This window comes from Carcharhinus amblyrhynchos, chromosome 24 (genome assembly GCF_965287045.1).
Source record: "Carcharhinus amblyrhynchos chromosome 24, sCarAmb.v2.hapA, whole genome shotgun sequence".
Lineage (NCBI taxonomy): Eukaryota > Metazoa > Chordata > Chondrichthyes > Carcharhiniformes > Carcharhinidae > Carcharhinus > Carcharhinus amblyrhynchos.
The window spans coordinates 26,434,235-26,447,488 of record NC_137347.1 but is presented as its reverse complement, the minus strand read 5'-3'; positions in this window follow the sequence as shown (position 1 = coordinate 26,447,488).

The following is a 13,254-nucleotide window of genomic DNA, read 5'->3' as shown; positions in this document are numbered from 1 at the left end:
TCCAAAAAAAAACCCTTCCCCTAAAGTCAAGGGATACTTTAAATTAAAAAAATCCAAGATCCGAATTCAGATCCACATCTTCACTAAAAATCAGTTCTTCCTTCCTCCATACTCTTTCTTTGTACCAACTTTCATTGAAATCTGTCCATTAGATTTTGAGATATATTGTTTGCAGACAAACAGACTTCAAAAACATTTCCTCTGTCCACTCTCAGTGGTGGCTAATAATGTATTAAATATTTTCCATCACCATTTCTTATTTTTTCCTCCTATCTTTTCTTTTTTTCTCTTTGTCTTTTCAGTATCTTAATCTGGTTCTGAAATTACTCATTGAATACATCTTTCCACTAATTCAATGGAGTCATTAATCCCTTCATTACTTCAAAAGTTAATCCATTTACTAAAATTGAAGGGATGAATTTTAGACAAATGCATTTCACACAGTAACATTCCTGTCTTACAATATTAGAGTCTTTATCCTCTGATTTCTGGTCCATCTGATTAAAGGCAAAAATCCACCCATGATCCATATCATAGTTTCCCTATAGTGCAGAAAGAGGCTATTTGGCCCATTGAATCTGCTCTGACAGAGCATCCCACCCAGACCCATCCCCAGAACCCCACATATTTACACCACTAATCCCCCTAACATATACGTCTTTGGACAGCATGGAACAATTTAACATTGCCAATCCATTTAATCTGCATAGTGTTAGACTGTGGGAGGAAACCCACCACTGACACAGGGAAAATGTGCAAACTCCACTCGGGTCATCCAGGGGCCGGAATTGAACTCAGATCCCTGGTGCCGTAAGGCAGCAGTGCTAACCACCTGACCGCTTACATAGTTGTAAGGAAACATATCCACTTACACAGTTGTGAGGAAACAAAAGTTGTGATGAAAACAACAGGGAAATGAAACTGGGATTTGGAAAATACAGAGGGGTGAATTTTGCTGTGACTGTATTAGTGGGACATTGCAGTATGCAAGCTGGCTGTTGTGTTTCCTACATTCCAACTGTGACTAGACTGGAAGTATTTAACTGGTTTTAAAGCTCTTTGGGATATCTTGTGGTTGTGAAAGGCACTTTGTAAATGCAAGCTTTTTTTTGGAATTCCAGTATGTAATCTGTGTAGGAGAGAAAAGTGGGGAGGTGAAAGGATATATTGCTATGCACAAAACCCAACTGCACTTCAGCAGAATGAAAAGGATTTTTACGCTTGTACTAAATGAATGAAAATGACACAAAATGAGAGAATGGATTTTGACACAACAATAATGGGGTGGCACGGTGACACAGTAGTTTGCACTGCTACGTCACCTAGGGACTAGGTTCAATTCTAGCCTGTCTGTGTGGAGTTTACACATTCTCTCTATGTCTGTGTGATCTCGGTGTTGCAATCTCAGATGCACAAGTCATACACCTTTAAAGGTATCGCTCCAAATCCAGACTCATTTTGTACCTCAGACTCAAATCAGCTTTTGCAGCTCTATATGCAGCTGAAGAGTTGAGTAAGCGAGACAATGATTACTTTACTTGTGAGCACGTCAGGGCAATGAGAAAGAATTCTGCAGGTGAGGCAACAATTGGTTATGTGGCTAATGGCAAAGAAGAATCTGCTGACACAATGGCACAGTGGTTAGCACTGCTGTTCATGGTGCCAGGGACACGTTTCCAGCCTTGGGTGACTGTGTGGAGTTTGCACATTCTCCTCGTGTCTGCATGGGTTTCCTCCAGATGTTCCGGTTTCCTCCCACACTCCAAAGATGTTAGATTAATTGGCCATGCTAAATTGCCCCTTAGTGCCCCAAGACGTTTTAAGTTCGGGGGATTAGTGGAATAATTGTGTGCGGGATAGGGCCTGGGTAAGATGCCCTGTCGGAGAGTCTGTGCAGATTTGATGGGTCGAATAACCTGTTTCTGCACTGTAGGGTTTCTAAGAATACATGACCAACATTATCCAGTGTGACACCTTCAACATTTTCAGCATCTCATCCTGGTTTAAGAATAGAATGGAAATATGCTTGATACATTGCCAGGCTAAAAGTAAGGTGATTGGGCATAATTAGGTAGCTATTTCAAAGAGACTGCACAAATACGATGGGCTGAGTGGACTGTATGATTGTGATTCTAAGAATGCTGCAGTCTTTGAACTTGTGAAGTTCCTGAGATTCCTGGTGACCACAGTGCTGACAAAATGTGACTCCGGGCAGATGATCTGTCAAAACATGGTGCCAGCAGTCTCGAGGTTCTGAATCACTTCGAAAGTTGGCTGACCACAGAGAATTCAACATGCAGCTAAACCAAACAGAGAAGGAATTTAAACAAAGGTAATGAATCAATGTAACTGCACATCCTGCCCAAGTGTACAATATGTGACAGGACAGGCCCTGCTAATGACCGTGCTTGCTCCATTTTCTCTGTATTCCGCAATGAATCAAGTGAAATAATGTCTTCTGCTACTAAAGCCTTTAGCTTGAGGTTCATGAGTCACTCCATTAGTTTTATCATGCTGAAATCAATGTTGTTTTTCTCTGTCTCTTCTCAGTTCTATTAATTTATTTTCAGCTGTTTCCAGGAACTCTGCAGTAGTATTTCACATAACTTTACTTATCTTGATCACTTCACGGTACCTTGCCCAGCTTTCCATTCCAGCTCCAGCAAAGGGGGTGAAATTAGTTTCCATGTGAACTGCTTCACATCTTGACAATGCGGAGAAAATCCAGGCATATTCAAATTTGCAACATTCTGTTCTCTACGTTGGTAGACACCCTCAATTTCAACCCCTGAATCTGAGGGCAGTTAAGAGTCGTAGAATCCCCATAGTGCAGAAGGAGGCCATTCAGCCCATCGGGTCCGCACCCACTCTCTGACAGAGAATTCTACCCAGCCCTATCCCTGTAACCCCATGCATTTACCTCGCTAATCCCCATAACCGACACATGCTTGGACAGCAAGGGACAATTTAGCATGATCAATGCACCTAACCTGCACATCTTTGGATTGTGAGAGGAAACCGGAGCACCTGAAGAAAACCTATGGAGACATAGGGAGAATGTGCAAACTCCACACAGGCAATTATCCAAGGCCGGAATTGAACCAAGGTCCCTGACACGGTGAGGCAGCAGTGCTAACCACTGTGCCATCTTGTCGCCCATTAATCATTAACCTGATTTCCCTTTCCATATCTTGATGATCTGCCGTGCATTTCCAGCATTTTATGTTTCTACTTCAGAAAGTTATCATTTGCACTCTCGCATCGTGTAATTCATCCCTTCCCAGAATGTCAAACTGTGGCACTCTTTGCCTTTCTCACTTCTCCAGTCCACCTTTAACCTTAGGCCATTAAAAACCAAATTACAAATCACATAATCATGCTTACAATTTATCTCACCATTATCCTTGGGTTTTGTCCTGTATTTGGGCTTGGACCTCTAACCTTCTCCTCCCAGTTAAGAAAAAAGTCATAACTATAAGATAACAGATTCATGGGCGGCACGGTAGCACAGTGGATTCACAGCTCCAGGGACCTGAGTTCGATTCCTGGCTTGAGTCACTGACTGTGTGGATTTGCACATTCTCCTTGTGTCTGCGTGGGTTTCCTCCGGGTGCTCTGGTTTCCTCCCACAGTCCAAAGATGCGCGGGTTAGGTTGATTGGCCATGTTAAAATTGACCTTGTTTTACTGAAGTGCGTAGGTTAAAGGGATTAGTGGGTAAATATGTATAGATATGGGGGTAGAACCTGGGTGGGATTGTGGTCAGTGCAGACTCGATGGGCTGAATGGCCTCTTACTGTACTGTAGGGATTCTATGATTCAGTTAACCAAAAGTATTCTATCTATTCAGAAAAATGATTTCTGTTATCCAGCCATTCATGAAGATTGAACAAACCATCCTTAACACAGATGGGAAATCTTGCGTTCCTTAATACACACACACACAGACACAGACACATTTTGAAAGAGACCAAGTGAATTTGCCCAAAGTTCTTCAGAAACAAAGGGTATACACTAGTAACACAGAATCTTACATCACAAAGAGAGGGCACTTGATCCATCCTGCCTATAATTGCTCTTTGATAAGAGCTATCCAACTTGTCTCCCTCTTCCATTCTTTTCACCTTGTAAATCTCTGCTTTCCAACCATATATTCGTAGAATCGCCACAGTATAGAAGGAAGCCATTCGGCCCATCAATGCTGCACTGACAACAATCCCACCCTATCCCATGCCCCACATATTTACCCTACTAATACCCCCGAAACTAGGGGCAATTTAGCATGGCCAATCAACTTAACCTGCCCATCTTTGGACTGTGGGAAGAAGCCAAAGCAGAGGAAACCCAGGCAGAAATGCAGAAACTTCTTTCTCATATCCCTTGAGCAAGTTACAGTTTAACTTGCTTCCACCACCCTTTCAGACAGTGCATTTCAAATAGCACTGATGACATTTCTAAATGATTTCATTGGTAAAGTTCTTTGGGCAGCCCTGAGATCATGGAAGGTAGTCTGAACCTCCCCTTTATCGGGAGAGGAGGTCTGGTCACCTCACTATAGGAAGGATGTGATTACATTAGAAGGGGTCTAGAGGAGTTTTACCATGATGGAGTACTTGAGCTAAAGGAAAGATTAGGTAGGCTTGAATTGTTTTCTTTAGAGCAGAGAAGGTTAAAGGGGACATGATTGAGGCGTATAAGATCATGAGGGTATGGACCAGTGAGTAGGGAGCAACTGCTCACCTTGGTTGAGAGGTCAATCACAAGGTGGCACAGTTTTAGATTAACGGGCAGGAAATTCAGAGGGGATTTGAGAAAATCCTTTTCACTCAGAGGGTTGTGGAAATCCCACACATTTGCCTGCATTTGCCATGGTTAATCCCATAACAACAGTGGACACTAAGGCACGATTTAGTATATCCGATCCACTTAACCCACATTACTTTGGACACTCAGGGGAAATTTAGCACGGCCAATCCACCTAACCTGCATATATTTGGACCGTGGGATGAAACCAGAGCATCCAAAGGAATCCCATACAGACACGGGGAGAACGTGTAACTCCATACAGACAGTCACCCAAGGCTGGAGCTGAACCCAGGTCCCTGCCACTGTGGTGCAGCAGTGCCAACCACTGTGCCATCGTGCTGCCAGTTTTCTTCTTCACCATTAGCCACATAACCAATTGTTGTGTCACCTGCAGACTTCTTTCTCATTCCCTGATATGCTCACAAGCAAAGTGAAATCATGGTGTCTCTTAGTCAACCCTCCAGCTGCATGAAGATATGGGAAAACTGGTTTGCGACTCGAGTCGACAAAGAGTCTGGGTTCAGAGCAATACCTTTAAGGGTGTGTGACTTGTGCAACTGAGATTACAACAGCAAGACTTTCCCCAGGCTTGTATCTTGATGGGGATCTGATGGGAGGACCACAGTTGCTGCAAATCAAAGTAAACTGCTGTCTCACCAGATTAAGATCTGGGAAGGGCAAGAAAGGTTTGTACTGGTGATGGATTGCCTGTGAAAGTGCGTCCGAGTGCAACGAACTGTCAGAGTTCAGGCATTTCCGCAGGGTGCACGGCAGAAAACAAAAACCAATTCAGACAAAGGTTGAGGCCAAATCAATTTCTTAAAGTTTCATTCTAAACCTCCTATAAACTTTCTTTTAAATGTCTGCTAGGAATTCAGTATTCTCAATATTAATGTTTAGCCCTTAGTGTCCTCCAAAGCTGTCGGCTGTCTCTCCTCACTCACAGATCACACAAGTCAGAAGTGCTGAGCATTAAGTTAATCTGTACTAAAAAAAATCTAGTTCCACGGTGCAACGGGCACAGGAAATGCCACCTCCACATCAACCTGCTCATGAGTGTGAAACATTTGAGGAGAATTTTTTCATATAAGTGCTGTAGCCCCTCGAAGAACAACCCAGAAAAAGCAACTTAAAAATCTGAAATAAAGACAGAAATGAGATAGATTTCAAAGAACAATAGGATAACAGGTGATATATGTTTAAGTGCTCATATACCAAACACCCTTGTCAGGATAAAGAACAGCACCACAAAATCAGGATTTTAATTACAAGGAATGTAGTTCATGATTAAGGATGAACTGTAGGATAATATAGCAATCCACAGAGCTTGAAAGGGCCAAAAACTTGACAGGATTGCCAAGCAACATGAAAGAACCATCGTAGTATTGCCAAACCTTCTGCACCTCCGTTGTATTGTCACTCAGAAACCCTGTTTGTAAGCCCACCCCGATCCAATCATGTCTGGCCACCTCAGGCCCCCCTTTAACCAACGCTAAGGTTAATAACACCGTATGACCAGCGATTAGGGTATATAACCAACCCCAGATCTCAAAGACCTGGTATAGTATGCTTCTTCAAACTTGACACAAACAGCCTTCAAAGCATGATTATGAAAATTAGGCAGCCAAGTTCTCAAATTCAGCCAGGAATTTATCCTGAGCTCCTCTTGAGAGATCAGGCACATGGACATTCCTTCTCCGGTCCTAGCTCCCAGAAATAAACAGGATGTTTGACATAACATGCAGCAGGACTTCCAAGGACTGAAGGTGAGGCTCCACTGAGGATACTGCCCTCGTGACCTATAGGATTCTTTCCTCCATATTAAATCATTTTGAAATGTCATTAGTACTATTGTGGAATGCACTGCCTGAAAGGGTGGGGGGGGGCAGCAGGTTAAATTGTAACTTGCTTAAGGAATATGAAGCAACAAATATTTTCCTGCACAGATGATCAATATTAAACATTGACATGCATCCAATGAGTGAAGAGTGTTAATTCACTATACATGTTGATTTGGTGACTCTGGATCAGAATGTTGTGAGTTCAGGTGCATCCAAGATTTTTTTTTATTCATTCATAGTATGTGGGCTTCATTGACTAGTCTAGCGTTTACTGTCCATCTCCAATTGCCCCTGAGAAGATAACGGTGAACTACCTTCTTGAACTTTAGCAGCCCATGTGGCGTAGGTACAGCCAGAGTGCCGTTTTGAAGGGAGTTGTGGGATTTTGACCCAATGACAGTGAAGAAACGCTGATATCATTCCAAATTTGGATGATGAGTGACTTGGAAAGAAACTTGCAAGTGGCAATGTTCTCAGTAATTGCTGCCCTTGTCCTTTTAGGTGGCAGAGATTGTGGATTTGGAAAGACCCCCCACACACACCAGACATTCTCTCTTCCACCTTCCTCTGTCAGGAAAAAGATACAAAGTCTGAGGTCACATACCAACTGACTCAAGAACAGCTTCTTCCCTGCTGCCATCAGACTTTTGAATGGACCTACCTCGCATTAAGTTGATCTTTCGCCACACCCTAGCTATGACTGTCAACTATATTCTGCACTGTTTCCTTTCCTTCACTATGTACATGTATAGCATGCAAGGAACAGTACTTTCACTGTATACTAATACATATGACAATCATAAGTCAAATCAAATCAAAATCAAGTGCTGTAAGAGGAGCTGTGGTGAGTTTCTGCAGTGCATCCAGCTGTCAATGCACCGCTGGTGGAGAGAGTGTTTTTATTTATTTTATTTAATGTGGGCATTGCTGTCAAGGCAATTTGTTGCCTATCCCTAATGTCTCTTGAATTTGACTTGCTCACGAACTTTAGAAGACAGTTAATACTGAGTCAAGCACAGTGCTGTGGATCTGGAGCCAAGTAAGGATTTCCTTTCCCAAAGAACATTAGTGAACCAAAATAAAATTCACTGACTAGTTTTATATTCCAGATCTATTCATTGAATTTAAATTCCAACAGTTGCTGCGACGACATTTGAACTTATAGTCCTCGAACATTAGCCTGGGTTTCTATATTACTAGTCAGTGAGATTATCTCTCTGCCACTGTCTCCTCCTAACGGTTTTAGCTGGTGGATATGATACCAATCAGGGGACAAACCACCACCCTTTATCTCTCATCGTGTCAAGCTCATCCCTACACTAGGAGAAAACAGACTATCCAGACGGCTTAGCAAGACTTTAGAGTTTATTTATTAGTGTCACAAGTAGGCTTACATTAACACTGCAATGAAGTTACTGTGAAAATACCCTAGTCGCCACACTCCAGTGCCTGTTTGGGTACACTGAGGGAAAATTCAGTATGGCCAATGCACCTAACCACCACGTCTTTCAGACTGTGGGAGAAAACTGGAACATCCAGAAGAAACCCATGCAGTCACTGGGAGAATGTGCAGACTCTGCACAGACAGTGACCTAAGCTGGGAACTGAACCTGGGTCCCTGGCACTGTGAGGCAGCAGTGCTAACCACTGTACCACTGTGCTCCCCTTTGGCATTCTTCAAAGAGCAGGTTTTCTTACTTGCAATTTGGGACACATTGTTTGTGTCTATTGCCTCACTTGACAGAAATGCAGAAGAAAGCAGTGTTATTCCAGAGCTGATTAGTCTCGCTGATCAACCAGTGAAATCCAATTACTGAGTCTTGTATTTCTAAATATTATTGAAAGTGAACAATTGCAAACCTATTGGTGGGCCAGCAACACACACTCAGACTTCATGCTTTGGAATTATTGTGAGCCAAGGCTGATCTTTCTTTTCAATTGCTTCATTTGAATTTTTTGATTAATGGAAGTAATAACACTTTTTGGACCCAATTGTGAAATTTCACTTTGAGATTCAGATGGCCTGAAGTAATTTACTTTGATCTGTTAAACATCCCTCCTTTTTCCCTCCTCCCTGCCAAAAGAATCCTTCCCCAGTCACTGACATTCAAGAGATTACCACGCGCGATAACCGTTTGACCTGCCAACATTCCCACAAGTTAACTTGAACGTGGTATCAGAGGCAGTGCTGCCAATCTTCCAGGATTTTCCTCGAGGATTGAAAGTTAATCCCCAGGACTCTGCCGCAAGCAACTCTCAGAAGAAAATTTATTTGAAACATTTCTCCATTATTAGTTATGACACAGCTGGAGCTTGTGGGGGCAAGGGCTGACTTGTCAAATTGAGAATCATCCAATTGGTTAACAAAGAGTCTGGCTTGAAACTTCACTCCTAGGATCACAGAGTTGAGAAGATTTCTGGTTCCACAAACCCGAACCTGGGAAAAAGTGCCCTGGAAAGTTGGATTTTAGTTCTGAGGGTGTGGAAGAAAAGATGGGAGTTGTGGCAGATTGTCCTGGTATGAGTGCAGAGGCTAGTGCTTGTGAAAACAGGCTAGATGGAAGGCTTGATTAGTACACCAGCACTGTGTCAAAGTTTAAAAACACAATAAAACATAAACAGCCTTCCAGCCCTCACCCCGTCTCATCCCTTCACCATATATCACATGTGAGGAGATGAATATATACTCCCCATGCCCCATTCATGCCACCTTATGTCACCCACGCACCACCCCATGGCCTTTCATACCCTCCATGCCAACCTATGCCTCTCTACCCAAAGCAAGTGTCCTTTGTAGCCCTATGCCAATGTAGTGCCAACTCATGCCCAACCACCACCCGTTGTCTTTATACCTGGCATGTCAACTCACCCAATGTGCCAACTATTGGCAGAGCTCAGGACCCATGTTGAGATTAGATTTAAAAAGTATGTGTTGAAGAATCCACAAGAACCCAAAACAACACTCACTGATGAAAATCCGTTCACTACATTGAGCTTGCTCTAATCCCTTACTAAAAAAAAGGAATTCAATATACCCACTGCAAGAGTCTATAACCACTTGGAGCTGTCAATCAAACTATGAACTTAGACACTACACAATGTGAAATCAGTAAGAAGTCTCACAACACCAGGTTAAAGTCCAACAGGTTTATTTGGAATCATGAGCTTTCGGAGCGCTGCTCCTTTCTTAGGTGTGTGGAGTGCTAGATTTCACAAACACGGCATTATATAGACCAAGACACAATTGCAAGATAATGCAATCTTTTGTCTATATATGCCGTGTTTGTGAAACTTATCACACCAATCACCTCATGAAGGAGCAACGCTCTGAAAGCTCGTGATTTCCAAATAAACCTTTTGGACTTTAACCTGGCGTTGTGACACTTCTTACTGTGCCCACCCCAATCCAATGCTGGCATCTCCACATTATGTGAAATCAGTCATAGAACACTAACCCAGTAATGATAGCTGACAAGAGTATGTCAACAGATAGAGTGAACTTGCAAGCACTGATTTTTTTAAGCTACTGCAGACATTTTTTATTCAAGTATATAAGAGGCAGGAGTTTTAAGTGCCTTGTCAGCTTCACAGTTCCTTTTGATAGTTGGAATGAATTTAAGCTCTTTTTTTTACACACATTCATGTCTGCTTTTAACAATCCCAAAGAGCATCTTATCTTTCCAAAAGACATTGACCTCCCCCAATGATATACCAGGACCATATCCAAAAGGTTACCTTATCTCTCCAAAAGGGTATCATATATATCCAAGAGATCATGTGATGAAAGATTCAGGAATCCACCCAACCTGAGTTGGCAACCGGACTCAGAGGCTGCCTGGTGCCATTGCAACTGCACTTGAGGCAAGAGTCAGAGCCTTCAAAAAAGGAGGGGAGAGAAAATGAAGCAAAAAATATTTTAGCCCTAAACAGGGACAATAACGGACTGTATGGTGAGGTGCCCCTTGGTGGCAGGGGAGGGGTGTTTAATCAGAGATCACATGACCCATTGGGCATTGGCAGAGGGATGATTGTTTGACAGTTTTGGAGTTAACAGTTGGGGTGGAAGTTTCCCATCCTGCCCATCATGGGGGAAGCATAGCAGGTGGGACCGGACCACGCAAAGGTCCAATAACCTCAGGTGGGATTTTCCGGTCTTGGGGGGCAGTGGGGGGGGTGAGCGTGCTGGAAAATCTGACTCTTGGAGTTGGCAGTTGGAGTCGGGGAGTTGTTAAGTTTAGAAGTTTTCTTATTGTTGTCCGATGTATATAGCTGTTCCAAAATAACGCTCATGTACTTTTATCTGCTTTGTTGTTTGTCAGTTCTTCGCAGTCATTACAGGCTGACTCAGTTACTCGCCATGGTATCAGTATGATGATTGCATTCCAGTGGTCTCTGGAGGCTGAGAAGAAAAGTGACTGGATCCGCCTGGCGAGGTTATGTCACCTTTAACCCAGGGAAGCATTGTTCACCAATCAGCTATTGCCTAAAGGCTTCCTTTTAGATAAAGAGAAAGAGCGGATGTTTAGGTCACGGACTCTGTGACAGTCAGGTTTAAAGTATGCGGCAACATTATTTTTCAAAAACTCATCACCTACTGTTATCTTTTGTTTTACCTTTGGACAGGTAATATTTGCTTTGTCTGGTGTAAAAGTGTGTTTGTGCGGTCAGCAAACGACATCACTCAGCTTTAAATCCTCTGTGTTTTCTACATTAAACATTGCCCATAAACCCCCTTCACCGCGTTGCATGTCATCATTTTCACCTCCCCATTCAGCGAGTTCCCTTTTTGAGACTTCTCAGAGTCTAGTCATTCCCTCTTTTTCCTACATCCAAAACATTTTATTGACCCAATGCAAACCCTCCCCCCCATTCCCAGCCCATTACCTACTGGGTCATCTGTCACTTGTTCTTTAGTTTTGCCTTCACTGAGCACTGACCCCTAGTCGCCCATTAATACATTCTGATATCTTACCTTTACGCAACGAATAGCACCTTCCTCTGCCATTAAATCTTCCTCTGCATCATGACCCACATTTCTTAGTTGCAATCTCTCCCAGCTCCCGTCAGTCACTGACCTTCTATACTTCTCTATCTGTTCCACCCCCTTGTATACAGTATATATCACATTTCTCCCTCTATCTCTGAAGGAGAGTCACATGGACTCAAAAGGTTAACAAGTGTGTAGGTCTCAGGTCAGTGTACCATGGCCTTGGGAGAGTTCACAGACCCCTCTTATCAGAGAGTGAACTGACACAGCCAGAGTGCCCACTGAAGCTCCAATACAGTATGCAGCATCCCTCCATCGTTGCGGTGGGCCATCTGGCATGTATAGTGACGATGATGACTGAATTCACTGATGTTGTGTCTTCCTTCCACTGAGGAGCCAATCACACCAGCTGCCGGTGACCTCGAGAACCCCCCATCAGGCACTCAGGGGGACATTGCTGCTGCACCTGTGTCACTCTGTCTTTCGGTACCAGGCAGCAGCGCAGGTACTGACACAATGGTGGGCATTAGGTCGTGACCTCCACAGGAAGCGCACAGCAGTGAGGGCACATCACACTCACGTGAGGAGGTGGCAGAGGTACCAGGGTGTGAACAGTGGGAGCACTGCTGGAGACCAGGACCATGCTGAGTCCCAGGCAGATGATGAGCCTCTGGAGATGTCCACCAGCCATCAGATGCTTTATGTCCAGTGGGATGCATAGGGAGATCTGCCTGTGTACTCTAGCCACTTTGTGGCACCTTTGGCATTCCCTCCCAGCTTGGCCCCCCCTGCTGGCCCTGCATCAACTGAATCTGTGCTCTCCTCTTATTGCTCCTGTTGTTATATCCTCTCATATTGAAATCACAATCCATTTCACAGTTTTCGCCGCTAACCTATTTTTGTGAAAGAATGGAATTCCTTCCTCTTGGTGCTTTTCCAAATCAGCTAATCAACATTTTCTGGTGCTATCCAGTGATATCGCCTCTCTTGTTGGTTTTTGCAATAAAATAAATGTTTTTAAAAAATGGAGAGAAGTCCAGTGGCATGAGACATTCCCGCACGAGCAAATTAAAGTAACTTCACTTTCCGATTTTCTCTTCTCCCCTTTTGCAGCATTGACTGTCACTTGGATTCAGTTTCCTGATTGCCAGGGTGTTCTGATACATGACCCTACTGAGTATTATTTCTGTGCATCTGTCATGTCTTTTACTGGGAGGGGGAGAGAGCGGGAGGGTCAAAAGCAAACCAATTCTCATCCTCACACACACTGGCGGAGTTGGGGGCAGCAGATGGAGTGGCTGCAAAAAGGGGCAAAATTTTAAATCTGTGTGATCCTATAAAACAAGGAATATCAATGATTTGATTGGATTCATTATTGTCACATGTATTGGCATACAGTGAAAAGTATTGTTTCTTGCACGCTATACAGACAAAACATACCGTTTGTAGAGAATGAAAGGAGAGAATGCAGAATGGAGTATTACAGTCATATCTAGGGTGTAGAGAAAGATCCACTTAATGCAAGGTAGGTCCATTCAAAAATCTGATGGCAGCAGGGAAGGAGCTGTTCTGAAGTCAGTTGGCACGTGATCTCAGACTTCTGTATCTTTTTCCAGATGGA